Source organism: Mixophyes fleayi, assembly GCF_038048845.1.
Source record: "Mixophyes fleayi isolate aMixFle1 chromosome 6 unlocalized genomic scaffold, aMixFle1.hap1 SUPER_6_unloc_1, whole genome shotgun sequence".
NCBI lineage: Eukaryota > Metazoa > Chordata > Amphibia > Anura > Limnodynastidae > Mixophyes > Mixophyes fleayi.
In genome coordinates this window covers 95,811-112,680 of record NW_027445892.1, presented here as the reverse complement: position 1 = coordinate 112,680, position 16,870 = coordinate 95,811, and the positions used below count along the sequence as shown (strand labels likewise).

General features: G+C 48.1%; 7 non-coding genes and 4 pseudogenes across 7 annotated transcripts; all 11 read right to left on the bottom strand.

Moving 5' to 3' along the window:
• Positions 1-754: 754 nt before the first annotated feature.
• Positions 755-993, bottom strand: LOC142111976 (U2 spliceosomal RNA; annotated as a pseudogene).
• A 1,629-nt stretch (positions 994-2,622) lies between these two features.
• Positions 2,623-2,813, bottom strand: LOC142112022 (U2 spliceosomal RNA). Its single transcript, XR_012681106.1, has one exon. It is a non-coding gene; the product is annotated as a U2 spliceosomal RNA (small nuclear RNA).
• Positions 2,814-3,632: 819 nt separating this feature from the next.
• On the bottom strand, positions 3,633-3,823 carry LOC142112020 (U2 spliceosomal RNA). Its single transcript, XR_012681104.1, has one exon. It is a non-coding gene; the product is annotated as a U2 spliceosomal RNA (small nuclear RNA).
• An 819-nt stretch (positions 3,824-4,642) lies between these two features.
• On the bottom strand, positions 4,643-4,833 carry LOC142112018 (U2 spliceosomal RNA). The gene has a single exon (XR_012681103.1). It is a non-coding gene; the product is annotated as a U2 spliceosomal RNA (small nuclear RNA).
• An 819-nt stretch (positions 4,834-5,652) lies between these two features.
• LOC142112017 (U2 spliceosomal RNA) lies at positions 5,653-5,843 on the bottom strand. The gene has a single exon (XR_012681102.1). It is a non-coding gene; the product is annotated as a U2 spliceosomal RNA (small nuclear RNA).
• An 819-nt stretch (positions 5,844-6,662) lies between these two features.
• Positions 6,663-6,853, bottom strand: LOC142112016 (U2 spliceosomal RNA). The gene has a single exon (XR_012681101.1). It is a non-coding gene; the product is annotated as a U2 spliceosomal RNA (small nuclear RNA).
• Positions 6,854-7,672: 819 nt separating this feature from the next.
• LOC142112015 (U2 spliceosomal RNA) lies at positions 7,673-7,863 on the bottom strand. The gene has a single exon (XR_012681100.1). It is a non-coding gene; the product is annotated as a U2 spliceosomal RNA (small nuclear RNA).
• Positions 7,864-8,682: 819 nt separating this feature from the next.
• Positions 8,683-8,858, bottom strand: LOC142111954 (U2 spliceosomal RNA; annotated as a pseudogene).
• A 5,652-nt stretch (positions 8,859-14,510) lies between these two features.
• Positions 14,511-14,667, bottom strand: LOC142111993 (U2 spliceosomal RNA; annotated as a pseudogene).
• Positions 14,668-15,486: 819 nt separating this feature from the next.
• On the bottom strand, positions 15,487-15,677 carry LOC142112014 (U2 spliceosomal RNA). The gene has a single exon (XR_012681099.1). It is a non-coding gene; the product is annotated as a U2 spliceosomal RNA (small nuclear RNA).
• Positions 15,678-16,496: 819 nt separating this feature from the next.
• LOC142111927 (U2 spliceosomal RNA) lies at positions 16,497-16,669 on the bottom strand (annotated as a pseudogene).
• Between the last annotated feature and the right edge of the window lie 201 nt (positions 16,670-16,870).

The following is a 16,870-nucleotide window of genomic DNA, read 5'->3' as shown; positions in this document are numbered from 1 at the left end:
CCACGCCACACGCCGTATACTTTCTTCAGCGGCGGCCCACAACACTCCATTGCTGCACATTCTAGGCCCGACTAGCCTGAAAAGCCTGACACCTTCACTGGGACCCTCTTTACACCTCTCTGTCTGCAAAGGCACGCACATGAGCCGAGGACTTTTCAAACGAGATGCCTGCAAAATTTGCATTAACTCCTCCCCTTGACCATAAGTGCAACGACGCCCGCTGATTAGTCGGCCTGCCGTTCCGTCCTCGTCTCCCCAGGCAATTAATCACACTGTCTGCCCAGCTTCTTTCGGAATATTCACAGCATGTCACAGAAACAGCACTTCAAGGTGCATCACAATTGTTTCTCGGGCCACCGGCAAGTAAATAGAAAAGGAAGCTGCATGCTGCAACAGCAGCAGGGTTCTAAAAGGTGTGTGTCATAATCCTCACTTGCCTTTATTATGTCACTGGGTCCACAAGAGGGAGACACACTACGTCAGATTAATAGTTTCATTCATTCGGAGATCCAATTGAATTTGCAAATCACAAGTTGCTCCATTAAAGGAATAATTGGATCAATTCAGTAATCCTTTTGGACAAAGAAAAGGGTCTTCTTATCTGCAAATGCTTGTTTGCTAAAAGAGATAAGAAACAAAACAACAAAAAGACACAATAAATTGACACGAAATAAGACACAGGAGACAAAAATCTGTTCTTATGTTTTTTTGTTGCTGAAAAGAGACATGATTCTATTTTTTGATAACTGGATAAGAGAAGTGCACCGGTCCTGGAAGTACTGCAATACCAGGTCAATGCGTGGAGTGGACAGAGCAAGCTCTTCTTCCATCTCCCTGTTCTAAAAATCCATTTAATATATGGCCCCCAGATAGGGGGCGTATCAGATATTAAACTGATAAGAACAGATTTTTTTTTTTTTTTTTTTTTTTTTTTTTTTTTTTTTTTTTTTTTTATTTAAAGCCTTGAGCTCGTCCCTTGTGCACGAAAAAAATGAGTAAATACCCAAAAAACATGCACAAGAGTTTTCGGTGCGTGGTCCTCCCTCCGGAGAGGAAGGACCCTGGTCCTCGACCCCCAGAACCAAAAAGGTCACTTAGGGGCCGGGGTCGTCTGACTCCCTTCGCCGCAAAGCTAGGGGAGCCTCTTAGCCCCTGGGATCCGCCGAAGCTTCACCCAGTGCTCGGTGTGCCGATTGGGTACGGCCCCAGCCGGGTGGCTGGGCGGGGTTGGACCCTCGTCGCCGCGAAGCTAGGAGGGCCCCATTAGTCCCTGGGATCTGCCGGAGCTTCACCCAGGACTCAAGCCGAGTGGGTACGGCCCCAGCCGGGTGGCTGGGCAGGGTTGGACCCTCGTCGCCGCAAAGCTAGAAGGGCCCCATTAGTCCCTGGGATCTGCCGGAGCTTCACCCAGGACTCAAGCCGAGTGGGTACGGCCCCAGCCGGGTGGCTGGGCTAGTATGGGCCCCCTTGGCCTGCCACACTAGGGGACCCATTTTGCCCCTGAGATCCGCCGGAGCTTCACCCTGGGCCGGGTATAAAAATTTTCTTGCCCAGCCAAAAAGGTCCGGGCAAAGAATATAGCATTGCTTAGGAGAAAGAGGTCAAAAGTGCGTGGGTGCCAACAGAATCACGTTGTATCTATATTAAGGTCTCTTGACCCGTGATTTATGGCCCCCCGGGTTTCCAGTCCGGATGCACTTTTGTCCCAGCCTTTCAAAGCTGCATTCCAGCCCTCTAGTTAAAGAGGCAAGTGCTGATCTGCCACAACTGCACTTGATCTTAGCCAAAAGGCCGAGAAGCGATAACCTGAAAAGGGACCCAGGAAAGCGCCCGCTTCTCAGGCTAGGCCTGACAACTGTAGGAGACAGCCACGCCACACGCCGTATACTTTCTTCAGCGGCGGCCCACAACACTCCATTGCTGCACATTCTAGGCCCGACTAGCCTGAAAAGCCTGACACCTTCACTGGGACCCTCTTTACACCTCTCTGTCTGCAAAGGCACGCACATGAGCCGAGGACTTTTCAAACGAGATGCCTGCAAAATTTGCATTAACTCCTCCCCTTGACCATAAGTGCAACGACGCCCGCTGATTAGTCGGCCTGCCGTTCCGTCCTCGTCTCCCCAGGCAATTAATCACACTGTCTGCCCAGCTTCTTTCGGAATATTCACAGCATGTCACAGAAACAGCACTTCAAGGTGCATCACAATTGTTTCTCGGGCCACCGGCAAGTAAATAGAAAAGGAAGCTGCATGCTGCAACAGCAGCAGGGTTCTAAAAGGTGTGTGTCATAATCCTCACTTGCCTTTATTATGTCACTGGGTCCACAAGAGGGAGACACACTACGTCAGATTAATAGTTTCATTCATTCGGAGATCCAATTGAATTTGCAAATCACAAGTTGCTCCATTAAAGGAATAATTGGATCAATTCAGTAATCCTTTTGGACAAAGAAAAGGGTCTTCTTATCTGCAAATGCTTGTTTGCTAAAAGAGATAAGAAACAAAACAACAAAAAGACACAATAAATTGACACGAAATAAGACACAGGAGACAAAAATCTGTTCTTATGTTTTTTTGTTGCTGAAAAGAGACATGATTCTATTTTTTGATAACTGGATAAGAGAAGTGCACCGGTCCTGGAAGTACTGCAATACCAGGTCAATGCGTGGAGTGGACAGAGCAAGCTCTTCTTCCATCTCCCTGTTCTAAAAATCCATTTAATATATGGCCCCCAGATAGGGGGCGTATCAGATATTAAACTGATAAGAACAGATACTACACTTGATCTTAGCCAAAAGGCCGAGAAGCGATAACCTGAAAAGGGACCCAGGAAAGCGCCCGCTTCTCAGGCTAGGCCTGACAACTGTAGGAGACAGCCACGCCACACGCCGTATACTTTCTTCAGCGGCGGCCCACAACACTCCATTGCTGCACATTCTAGGCCCGACTAGCCTGAAAAGCCTGACACCTTCACTGGGACCCTCTTTACACCTCTCTGTCTGCAAAGGCACGCACATGAGCCGAGGACTTTTCAAACGAGATGCCTGCAAAATTTGCATTAACTCCTCCCCTTGACCATAAGTGCAACGACGCCCGCTGATTAGTCGGCCTGCCGTTCCGTCCTCGTCTCCCCAGGCAATTAATCACACTGTCTGCCCAGCTTCTTTCGGAATATTCACAGCATGTCACAGAAACAGCACTTCAAGGTGCATCACAATTGTTTCTCGGGCCACCGGCAAGTAAATAGAAAAGGAAGCTGCATGCTGCAACAGCAGCAGGGTTCTAAAAGGTGTGTGTCATAATCCTCACTTGCCTTTATTATGTCACTGGGTCCACAAGAGGGAGACACACTACGTCAGATTAATAGTTTCATTCATTCGGAGATCCAATTGAATTTGCAAATCACAAGTTGCTCCATTAAAGGAATAATTGGATCAATTCAGTAATCCTTTTGGACAAAGAAAAGGGTCTTCTTATCTGCAAATGCTTGTTTGCTAAAAGAGATAAGAAACAAAACAACAAAAAGACACAATAAATTGACACGAAATAAGACACAGGAGACAAAAATCTGTTCTTATGTTTTTTTGTTGCTGAAAAGAGACATGATTCTATTTTTTGATAACTGGATAAGAGAAGTGCACCGGTCCTGGAAGTACTGCAATACCAGGTCAATGCGTGGAGTGGACAGAGCAAGCTCTTCTTCCATCTCCCTGTTCTAAAAATCCATTTAATATATGGCCCCCAGATAGGGGGCGTATCAGATATTAAACTGATAAGAACAGATACTACACTTGATCTTAGCCAAAAGGCCGAGAAGCGATAACCTGAAAAGGGACCCAGGAAAGCGCCCGCTTCTCAGGCTAGGCCTGACAACTGTAGGAGACAGCCACGCCACACGCCGTATACTTTCTTCAGCGGCGGCCCACAACACTCCATTGCTGCACATTCTAGGCCCGACTAGCCTGAAAAGCCTGACACCTTCACTGGGACCCTCTTTACACCTCTCTGTCTGCAAAGGCACGCACATGAGCCGAGGACTTTTCAAACGAGATGCCTGCAAAATTTGCATTAACTCCTCCCCTTGACCATAAGTGCAACGACGCCCGCTGATTAGTCGGCCTGCCGTTCCGTCCTCGTCTCCCCAGGCAATTAATCACACTGTCTGCCCAGCTTCTTTCGGAATATTCACAGCATGTCACAGAAACAGCACTTCAAGGTGCATCACAATTGTTTCTCGGGCCACCGGCAAGTAAATAGAAAAGGAAGCTGCATGCTGCAACAGCAGCAGGGTTCTAAAAGGTGTGTGTCATAATCCTCACTTGCCTTTATTATGTCACTGGGTCCACAAGAGGGAGACACACTACGTCAGATTAATAGTTTCATTCATTCGGAGATCCAATTGAATTTGCAAATCACAAGTTGCTCCATTAAAGGAATAATTGGATCAATTCAGTAATCCTTTTGGACAAAGAAAAGGGTCTTCTTATCTGCAAATGCTTGTTTGCTAAAAGAGATAAGAAACAAAACAACAAAAAGACACAATAAATTGACACGAAATAAGACACAGGAGACAAAAATCTGTTCTTATGTTTTTTTGTTGCTGAAAAGAGACATGATTCTATTTTTTGATAACTGGATAAGAGAAGTGCACCGGTCCTGGAAGTACTGCAATACCAGGTCAATGCGTGGAGTGGACAGAGCAAGCTCTTCTTCCATCTCCCTGTTCTAAAAATCCATTTAATATATGGCCCCCAGATAGGGGGCGTATCAGATATTAAACTGATAAGAACAGATACTACACTTGATCTTAGCCAAAAGGCCGAGAAGCGATAACCTGAAAAGGGACCCAGGAAAGCGCCCGCTTCTCAGGCTAGGCCTGACAACTGTAGGAGACAGCCACGCCACACGCCGTATACTTTCTTCAGCGGCGGCCCACAACACTCCATTGCTGCACATTCTAGGCCCGACTAGCCTGAAAAGCCTGACACCTTCACTGGGACCCTCTTTACACCTCTCTGTCTGCAAAGGCACGCACATGAGCCGAGGACTTTTCAAACGAGATGCCTGCAAAATTTGCATTAACTCCTCCCCTTGACCATAAGTGCAACGACGCCCGCTGATTAGTCGGCCTGCCGTTCCGTCCTCGTCTCCCCAGGCAATTAATCACACTGTCTGCCCAGCTTCTTTCGGAATATTCACAGCATGTCACAGAAACAGCACTTCAAGGTGCATCACAATTGTTTCTCGGGCCACCGGCAAGTAAATAGAAAAGGAAGCTGCATGCTGCAACAGCAGCAGGGTTCTAAAAGGTGTGTGTCATAATCCTCACTTGCCTTTATTATGTCACTGGGTCCACAAGAGGGAGACACACTACGTCAGATTAATAGTTTCATTCATTCGGAGATCCAATTGAATTTGCAAATCACAAGTTGCTCCATTAAAGGAATAATTGGATCAATTCAGTAATCCTTTTGGACAAAGAAAAGGGTCTTCTTATCTGCAAATGCTTGTTTGCTAAAAGAGATAAGAAACAAAACAACAAAAAGACACAATAAATTGACACGAAATAAGACACAGGAGACAAAAATCTGTTCTTATGTTTTTTTGTTGCTGAAAAGAGACATGATTCTATTTTTTGATAACTGGATAAGAGAAGTGCACCGGTCCTGGAAGTACTGCAATACCAGGTCAATGCGTGGAGTGGACAGAGCAAGCTCTTCTTCCATCTCCCTGTTCTAAAAATCCATTTAATATATGGCCCCCAGATAGGGGGCGTATCAGATATTAAACTGATAAGAACAGATACTACACTTGATCTTAGCCAAAAGGCCGAGAAGCGATAACCTGAAAAGGGACCCAGGAAAGCGCCCGCTTCTCAGGCTAGGCCTGACAACTGTAGGAGACAGCCACGCCACACGCCGTATACTTTCTTCAGCGGCGGCCCACAACACTCCATTGCTGCACATTCTAGGCCCGACTAGCCTGAAAAGCCTGACACCTTCACTGGGACCCTCTTTACACCTCTCTGTCTGCAAAGGCACGCACATGAGCCGAGGACTTTTCAAACGAGATGCCTGCAAAATTTGCATTAACTCCTCCCCTTGACCATAAGTGCAACGACGCCCGCTGATTAGTCGGCCTGCCGTTCCGTCCTCGTCTCCCCAGGCAATTAATCACACTGTCTGCCCAGCTTCTTTCGGAATATTCACAGCATGTCACAGAAACAGCACTTCAAGGTGCATCACAATTGTTTCTCGGGCCACCGGCAAGTAAATAGAAAAGGAAGCTGCATGCTGCAACAGCAGCAGGGTTCTAAAAGGTGTGTGTCATAATCCTCACTTGCCTTTATTATGTCACTGGGTCCACAAGAGGGAGACACACTACGTCAGATTAATAGTTTCATTCATTCGGAGATCCAATTGAATTTGCAAATCACAAGTTGCTCCATTAAAGGAATAATTGGATCAATTCAGTAATCCTTTTGGACAAAGAAAAGGGTCTTCTTATCTGCAAATGCTTGTTTGCTAAAAGAGATAAGAAACAAAACAACAAAAAGACACAATAAATTGACACGAAATAAGACACAGGAGACAAAAATCTGTTCTTATGTTTTTTTGTTGCTGAAAAGAGACATGATTCTATTTTTTGATAACTGGATAAGAGAAGTGCACCGGTCCTGGAAGTACTGCAATACCAGGTCAATGCGTGGAGTGGACAGAGCAAGCTCTTCTTCCATCTCCCTGTTCTAAAAATCCATTTAATATATGGCCCCCAGATAGGGGGCGTATCAGATATTAAACTGATAAGAACAGATACTACACTTGATCTTAGCCAAAAGGCCGAGAAGCGATAACCTGAAAAGGGACCCAGGAAAGCGCCCGCTTCTCAGGCTAGGCCTGACAACTGTAGGAGACAGCCACGCCACACGCCGTATACTTTCTTCAGCGGCGGCCCACAACACTCCATTGCTGCACATTCTAGGCCCGACTAGCCTGAAAAGCCTGACACCTTCACTGGGACCCTCTTTACACCTCTCTGTCTGCAAAGGCACGCACATGAGCCGAGGACTTTTCAAACGAGATGCCTGCAAAATTTGCATTAACTCCTCCCCTTGACCATAAGTGCAACGACGCCCGCTGATTAGTCGGCCTGCCGTTCCGTCCTCGTCTCCCCAGGCAATTAATCACACTGTCTGCCCAGCTTCTTTCGGAATATTCACAGCATGTCACAGAAACAGCACTTCAAGGTGCATCACAATTGTTTCTCGGGCCACCGGCAAGTAAATAGAAAAGGAAGCTGCATGCTGCAACAGCAGCAGGGTTCTAAAAGGTGTGTGTCATAATCCTCACTTGCCTTTATTATGTCACTGGGTCCACAAGAGGGAGACACACTACGTCAGATTAATAGTTTCATTCATTCGGAGATCCAATTGAATTTGCAAATCACAAGTTGCTCCATTAAAGGAATAATTGGATCAATTCAGTAATCCTTTTGGACAAAGAAAAGGGTCTTCTTATCTGCAAATGCTTGTTTGCTAAAAGAGATAAGAAACAAAACAACAAAAAGACACAATAAATTGACACGAAATAAGACACAGGAGACAAAAATCTGTTCTTATGTTTTTTTGTTGCTGAAAAGAGACATGATTCTATTTTTTGATAACTGGATAAGAGAAGTGCACCGGTCCTGGAAGTACTGCAATACCAGGTCAATGCGTGGAGTGGACAGAGCAAGCTCTTCTTCCATCTCCCTGTTCTAAAAATCCATTTAATATATGGCCCCCAGATAGGGGGCGTATCAGATATTAAACTGATAAGAACAGATACTACACTTGATCTTAGCCAAAAGGCCGAGAAGCGATAACCTGAAAAGGGACCCAGGAAAGCGCCCGCTTCTCAGGCTAGGCCTGACAACTGTAGGAGACAGCCACGCCACACGCCGTATACTTTCTTCAGCGGCGGCCCACAACACTCCATTGCTGCACATTCTAGGCCCGACTAGCCTGAAAAGCCTGACACCTTCACTGGGACCCTCTTTACACCTCTCTGTCTGCAAAGGCACGCACATGAGCCGAGGACTTTTCAAACGAGATGCCTGCAAAATTTGCATTAACTCCTCCCCTTGACCATAAGTGCAACGACGCCCGCTGATTAGTCGGCCTGCCGTTCCGTCCTCGTCTCCCCAGGCAATTAATCACACTGTCTGCCCAGCTTCTTTCGGAATATTCACAGCATGTCACAGAAACAGCACTTCAAGGTGCATCACAATTGTTTCTCGGGCCACCGGCAAGTAAATAGAAAAGGAAGCTGCATGCTGCAACAGCAGCAGGGTTCTAAAAGGTGTGTGTCATAATCCTCACTTGCCTTTATTATGTCACTGGGTCCACAAGAGGGAGACACACTACGTCAGATTAATAGTTTCATTCATTCGGAGATCCAATTGAATTTGCAAATCACAAGTTGCTCCATTAAAGGAATAATTGGATCAATTCAGTAATCCTTTTGGACAAAGAAAAGGGTCTTCTTATCTGCAAATGCTTGTTTGCTAAAAGAGATAAGAAACAAAACAACAAAAAGACACAATAAATTGACACGAAATAAGACACAGGAGACAAAAATCTGTTCTTATGTTTTTTTGTTGCTGAAAAGAGACATGATTCTATTTTTTGATAACTGGATAAGAGAAGTGCACCGGTCCTGGAAGTACTGCAATACCAGGTCAATGCGTGGAGTGGACAGAGCAAGCTCTTCTTCCATCTCCCTGTTCTAAAAATCCATTTAATATATGGCCCCCAGATAGGGGGCGTATCAGATATTAAACTGATAAGAACAGATTTTTTTTTGATTGAAAAAGTAGCTTTATTTTGTATAAAGTACAAAAAACACAGTTCATACATTTCATTCAAGTGTACGCAGTACACCGTAAGACATGATCATGCATACGTTTTAGTGCAATACAGGGCATAAAGTACAAGACATGACATCCTACACTATATACATCAAGTACTGCACTAACCATTCAAACTTTACAGTGTATTACAGTGCAATAAAATAACATTGGGTGTGAGGGGGAGGTAGGTGAGAGGGGTAGGGTGATGGAGTCACGAGCAAAAAGTTTTTTATTGAGGACAGACACAAAGGGAAGGGTGCATAAATAGACATGACATTCAATAATACTTCATGCTGTGAAGGGGAATGGGTTGGAGGGGGAGAGGGAGGGGAGCACAAACCAAAGTTTTTTATTGAAAATAGACACAATGGGGAGGAGGAGAAGAGGAGACAACAATCAATCAATTACAATCAATCGTCGTCTTCATCTTCCTCAGGACTGTCAAGGGTGTTATAGTCTCTTAACAGGCTATGGATAAGCCTGCGACAGTCCTGGATGGTCATCTTCTCCCGCTTCAAGATGAGGCGGTTCCTGGCAAGCCACATAGCGTCCTTAAAACAGTTCATAAGGCGCCAGGCCTCCTGGATTGCCTCAACGGTGTGAGTCCCAGGAAATAATCCATAAAATACCGAATGGTATGAGAGGCAAGTCCTGGGCACACTGTCCTTAAGTTCATGTTCCAGGGCATCCAACAATGCCTGTGCAGTGGGACAGTCCCAAAAGATATGTTGAGCAGTCTCCCTCTTGGTAATACAAAAGGGGCAGTGAACATATCTGCACAGGTTTCGGGAGTGCATAAATGTCCTGAGAGGCAAACCCCCCTGAATGGCCATCCATGCAATGTCCTTATGTCCATTAGTCAGTCTCTTAGAGGCCACATTCTCCCAAACATGTTTGGCCGTGGCCACAGGGAGCCCTGGAACAGACTCCATAATGTCCTTAGCTCTGATGAGCTTGTGGATAGTTTTAGGTTTCCACAAGTCTGGTTTAAGTCCCTCCAGATGGTGCTCCCTCACAAATTGTCCAACATCCAGGTAAAACCAAGGTGTAGTCCAGTTGTAAGGGAAGGAGCTGTCCCACTTGTCCCAACCAAGTTTCCTCCAAAGAGGAAGAAGGAAAAAGCGTGACATGGACTTCCCAGCAGAGCAAACGTTCTTTTCAAGGAGTGTCCTGCGGATACAGTTGCAAACAAAGAAGGCCCGCAGCATGGTGGGGATATCAGGGATCCCTTTCCCACCTTTGTGGGGCTCCTTGTACATAACAGACCGCTTCACTCTGTCCATTTTGGAGCCCCAGATGAAGTGAAAGACTGTCCTCGTGATGGTCTTACAGACGGCAGCAAGAGGTGGCCAAGCTTGGGCCGTGTACTGAAGAACGGGAAGAATCTCATTGCGCAGTACCAGTGCTTTCCCTTCGATGGTAAGAAGTCTGAGGCTCCACAGTCCAATCTTTTGCCGGACTATTGCCAGTCTCTCTTCCCAGCACTTCAGGGCCGCCTCCTCTCCACCGAACCAAACTCCAAGAATTTTGATGAAGTCCGGCTTGATTGTGAAGGGGAATGCAGCGGGGGATGACAGGTGCCACTGACCAAACAGCATTGCCTCTGACTTCCCGCAGTTGACTTTTGCCCCTGAAGCTTGGCCGAAGTTGTTGCAGGTCTGGACGAGTGCTGCCACCGAACGCTGATCAGCGCAGAAGACAGTGACGTCGTCCATGTAGAGCGAACACTTGGCCTCTAGTCGGTCTGGACCCGGTGCGGTGATCCCTCTGATCTCTGGGTTTCGCCTGATGGACATCGCAAAGAGCTCTATACAACAGACAAAAAGGAGAGGTGAAAGAGGGCAGCCTTGTCTGACCCCAGACAGTACAGAGAAGGGGTCAGTCTTCCAGCCGTTCACCAACACCGAGCTGTAAATATCAAGGTACATCAGGTTAACATAAGAACAAAACATATCACCCAATCCAAACCTGCACAGAACCTTACGCATAAAACCATGAGAGACACGATCAAAGGCCTTCTCCTGATCAAGACTGACCAGGGCCACGTGTGCATGGCGGTCTTTGATATAATGAACCGTGTCCCTCAGCAGCGCAAGGCTGTCTGCAATCCTTCTCCCAGGAATGCCACAAGTCTGATCAGGATGAACAATTCGCCCAATGACAACCTTTAGCCTGTTGGCTAGTACCTTGGCCAAAATCTTGTAGTCCACGTTCAGGAGGGAGATGGGCCTCCAATTTTTGAGGTCACATCTCTCTCCCTTGCGCTTGTACAAAATCGTGATCAAGCCCTCTCTCAGAGTAGGAGGCATCCTGCCCTCCACCACCATCTCCTCATACAGCTCTAGCAGGTCCGGGCCAATGAGGTCCCACAGCGCTACATAGAGCTCGGCTGGGAGGCCATCACTGCCCGGGGTCCTGCCCGGCCTAAAGGATTTAGCGGCAGAGTGCAGCTCCCCCAAGGTGAGGGGGGCATCCATAGCTGCCCTACCTGTAGGATCAATAGGGTTAGTGATACCTGACAGGAAAGATTCAGCTGCGTCGTCGTCTGTAGTCTTAGGGGAGTAGAGTTTGCCGTAGTAGTCTGAGACGACTCCCATGACGCCCTCCTTCCCCCTCCTGGGGGTGCCAGACTCGTCCCGCAGCTCAGTCAGGGGCGTGTGGCCGGAGTGGAGTTTTCTGAAAAAGAAAGAATTACATTTCTCACCCTTCTCCAGATTCTCCACCTTGGAACGGAAGACGATGCGATTGGCCTCTTCCTCGAAGTGCCTTTTCAGGCCCCCTTTGGCCTCAGCCAGATCATCCTTCACATCCCAGCCGCAGAGTTGGAGATCCAGCAGGGACTGCAGCTGACGCTGAAGTCTCCTGAAGTTCCTCTTCCTCTCACACGCCTGTTGGCGGCCTTTAGCCTGAAAGAAACTGCGAAACTTGCCCTTGACATACTCCCACCAGTTAGACATACAGTCAAAATACATTTTGTCATTTTTCCACATTACATAGGCATCCCTCAGCTCAACCATCACCTCTTCCTTTCCCAGCAGAGCGCAGTTCAGCTTCCAAGAGCCAGGGCCGGGAGGGAACCCGTGACCCAGAACACCTTCAAAGAGAATGGCCCTATGATCAGAGAAAAAGCAGGGAACCATGACATGCCTGTTTTGTCTTACCGCTCTCGATGTAAACACAAAGTCAATCCGGGAACGCACTGAGCCATCGGGGCGGCTCCAAGTATAATTCACAGAGCCGGCCCCCATAGATCCCACTGCATCCCGCAAGGATGCTTCGGCTACCATCTCCTGCAACAACCTGGAAGAAACATCAAGTTTAGCATTAGTACAAGAACTCCTACCATCTTCCTCTATAGGACAGTTAAAGTCCCCAGCCATCACTACCGCCCTGGTGGTTGCGAGCTGGGCCCGCAGGGTCTGGAAAAGCTCCAAACGCTCATTCTTACCCGGGGATGCATACACACAGATAAGCCTGATAGGCTCACCCGCCCAGGAGCCATCTACGATAAGCAATCTGCCGCAGACAAACTCCTGAACGGAATCTAATGTGAAGAGGCTTCCCCTGATAAGAATGGCGACCCCTGCAGACTTACAGTCACTCCCCCCAGACCAATAGGAGGGCCCGTGAGACCACTGCCTCCCCAGATGCCTGTAGGAACTAGAGAAAGGTAGAGAACATTCCTGCAACATGTAAACATCACATTTCTGACTGTCAAGAAAGGTAAACACAGACTGACGTCTAATCTTATCCTTCACACTCCTCACATTAATGGTAAAAAGAGAAAAGTTAGCCATTAGTTGGGAGAAAAAAGAGAGTTAGCACAGTCAATACATCAGTTACCCTCCTTGTCCGGTGGGACTTGGTCCGGTCTGCCCGTGTCCCCTTCGGGTGGGAGCAGACCTTTCTCCTCTAGCTGGTCGAATAGGCAGATTTGGGGCAGTTGTAGGAATTCTTCCTCCTCCTGCTCAGAATCCAGCAGCTCATCCACCATCTCTACCAGGGCCCCCTCTGACGGGAGAGGGTCCTCTTCCAGCTCGATTGCCTTTTTCTTGGAAGGGTCAGAGTCGCCAGCTGGGCTGTCCAGCTCTTTCCGCTTCCTTCTTTGTTTGTTCTCATCACCTGCAGACACAAGAGGGAGGAGGGGGGGGAAATCCTCCAGGGAAAGGGAGGGAGCTGCAGTAGCGGTGGAGGGGGTTAGTGCTACTGCAGGGGGGGGGGGTGTTGTGACAGCGGGGAGGGAGGGGGGTGCTGTCACAACAGGGGTGGGAGATATCTTACCAGCTCTTGGCTGCGGTGTGGGCTTCTGTTGCTTCCTCTGGGCTGGCTTGGGCTGCAGGGCAGGGGCAGGTCCGCTTTCCGGCAGTCCAATCCCGGCAGCTGCAGCGTAGGATCTGGCCCTCTGGGGGCAGTCCCTGTAGATGTGGCTGGCCAGGCCGCAGAGGTTGCAGGACAATTTTCTTGGGCAATCCTTGGACTCGTGCCCCGCCACCTTGCAGTTCCTGCAGGCTGAGACCTTGCAGCTTCTCGCCATGTGGTCAGCTTCCCCGCATTTTCTGCAGTTCCTCGGCTGATCGGCATAGTGGAGGAGGCCGGCAGAGCCGCCCAGGGCAAAGCTTGATGGCAGGTGTTGGAGTCCGTCAGTTGCCGTGCTGTCTTTCCTCAGTCTGATGATAATGGACCACTTGCCTGTCCAGAAGCCGTTGACATCCAGGATCTTGGAGGGGTCCTTGACCACGGAGCAGAAGCGGCTCAGGAAGGTAGCGATGTCCTTACCAGGGGTGTGAGGATTTCTCATGGAGACCGTGACTCTTCTCTCCTCTCTCTGGATGGGGCAGTTCCCCACGAAGCGGGAGAAGGGAGACTCCGGTCTCGCAGTCTTCACTGCCTCCCAGTACCTCTTGCAGATGGCAATGGAGGCGAAGGTGATGTACCATATCCCTTTCAGGTAATTCTGCACGCTGAGGGTTTCAGCCTTGGAGAAGCCCTGGTCCAGGATCATCTTCTTGCCGAAGGTCTCGGCCGTCATGTCTGGGACCCTTCCTTCCACTTCCTTCAGCTTCAGGACCACGGTCTGCCTCATCCAGGGTTCCAGGGTGGGGGTCTTCTGGGGGGTGTCCTGGTTGGGCTGGCCTTGTCCGGCAGCAGGAGGGGCGGTGGAGGCAGAGGTTCCCGCCACGGGGAGAGGCTTCGGGGCGGTGTTCTTTCCTCCCTTCTTCCCAGGGGCAGGAGCAGGGGTGGAGGCAGGAGCTGGGGTAGCTGAGGCCATCGTCCTGGCTCTTCCTGGGGTAGAGAGGCTGGTCGTCCGGGGTGGAGGGAGCAGTGCAGATGTCCTCCCGCTGGGTAGAGAGGAGCAGGGGCTTCCGCTGAAGAGGAGGCGCTTCTTCCAGTGGAGCAGGGCCCGAGGAGAGGAGGGCTTCTTCAGCCGGAGGTGCTCCCGGCGTCTTCTTCCCGGCAGGCAGGGGGGGTCGGCAGCGCTTCTTCCCCGGGGTCGGTCTTCTTGCTCCTGGCCGGCTTTGATCGGGTAACACAAGTCTCAAACAGTTCCTCACCAGGGTTAGAGTGTGCTATCGGATGAGCCACACTCAGGTATGTCCTCTGGGTTTTGGGCAGGAGAGAGACAAGTGCACCATGCAGCAGAGTCTACATCAGCCCCTCACCAATGTTAGAGTGCGCTATCGGATGAGCCACACTCAGCATAACCTCCACCGGGTAGTTGGTAAGCTGATAAGAACAGATACTACACTTGATCTTAGCCAAAAGGCCGAGAAGCGATAACCTGAAAAGGGACCCAGGAAAGCGCCCGCTTCTCAGGCTAGGCCTGACAACTGTAGGAGACAGCCACGCCACACGCCGTATACTTTCTTCAGCGGCGGCCCACAACACTCCATTGCTGCACATTCTAGGCCCGACTAGCCTGAAAAGCCTGACACCTTCACTGGGACCCTCTTTACACCTCTCTGTCTGCAAAGGCACGCACATGAGCCGAGGACTTTTCAAACGAGATGCCTGCAAAATTTGCATTAACTCCTCCCCTTGACCATAAGTGCAACGACGCCCGCTGATTAGTCGGCCTGCCGTTCCGTCCTCGTCTCCCCAGGCAATTAATCACACTGTCTGCCCAGCTTCTTTCGGAATATTCACAGCATGTCACAGAAACAGCACTTCAAGGTGCATCACAATTGTTTCTCGGGCCACCGGCAAGTAAATAGAAAAGGAAGCTGCATGCTGCAACAGCAGCAGGGTTCTAAAAGGTGTGTGTCATAATCCTCACTTGCCTTTATTATGTCACTGGGTCCACAAGAGGGAGACACACTACGTCAGATTAATAGTTTCATTCATTCGGAGATCCAATTGAATTTGCAAATCACAAGTTGCTCCATTAAAGGAATAATTGGATCAATTCAGTAATCCTTTTGGACAAAGAAAAGGGTCTTCTTATCTGCAAATGCTTGTTTGCTAAAAGAGATAAGAAACAAAACAACAAAAAGACACAATAAATTGACACGAAATAAGACACAGGAGACAAAAATCTGTTCTTATGTTTTTTTGTTGCTGAAAAGAGACATGATTCTATTTTTTGATAACTGGATAAGAGAAGTGCACCGGTCCTGGAAGTACTGCAATACCAGGTCAATGCGTGGAGTGGACAGAGCAAGCTCTTCTTCCATCTCCCTGTTCTAAAAATCCATTTAATATATGGCCCCCAGATAGGGGGCGTATCAGATATTAAACTGATAAGAACAGATACTACACTTGATCTTAGCCAAAAGGCCGAGAAGCGATAACCTGAAAAGGGACCCAGGAAAGCGCCCGCTTCTCAGGCTAGGCCTGACAACTGTAGGAGACAGCCACGCCACACGCCGTATACTTTCTTCAGCGGCGGCCCACAACACTCCATTGCTGCACATTCTAGGCCCGACTAGCCTGAAAAGCCTGACACCTTCACTGGGACCCTCTTTACACCTCTCTGTCTGCAAAGGCACGCACATGAGCCGAGGACTTTTCAAACGAGATGCCTGCAAAATTTGCATTAACTCCTCCCCTTGACCATAAGTGCAACGACGCCCGCTGATTAGTCGGCCTGCCGTTCCGTCCTCGTCTCCCCAGGCAATTAATCACACTGTCTGCCCAGCTTCTTTCGGAATATTCACAGCATGTCACAGAAACAGCACTTCAAGGTGCATCACAATTGTTTCTCGGGCCACCGGCAAGTAAATAGAAAAGGAAGCTGCATGCTGCAACAGCAGCAGGGTTCTAAAAGGTGTGTGTCATAATCCTCACTTGCCTTTATTATGTCACTGGGTCCACAAGAGGGAGACACACTACGTCAGATTAATAGTTTCATTCATTCGGAGATCCAATTGAATTTGCAAATCACAAGTTGCTCCATTAAAGGAATAATTGGATCAATTCAGTAATCCTTTTGGACAAAGAAAAGGGTCTTCTTATCTGCAAATGCTTGTTTGCTAAAAGAGATAAGAAACAAAACAACAAAAAGACACAATAAATTGACACGAAATAAGACACAGGAGACAAAAATCTGTTCTTATGTTTTTTTGTTGCTGAAAAGAGACATGATTCTATTTTTTGATAACTGGATAAGAGAAGTGCACCGGTCCTGGAAGTACTGCAATACCAGGTCAATGCGTGGAGTGGACAGAGCAAGCTCTTCTTCCATCTCCCTGTTCTAAAAATCCATTTAATATATGGCCCCCAGATAGGGGGCGTATCAGATATTAAACTGATAAGAACAGATTTTTTGATTGAAAAAGTAGCTTTATTTTGTATAAAGTACAAAAAACACAGTTCATACATTTCATTCAAGTGTACGCAGTACACCGTAAGACATGATCATGCATACGTTTTAGTACAATACAGGGCATAAAGTACAAGACATGACATCCTACACTATATACATCAAGTACTGCACTAACCATTCAAACTTTACAGTGTATTACAGTGCAATAAAATAACAT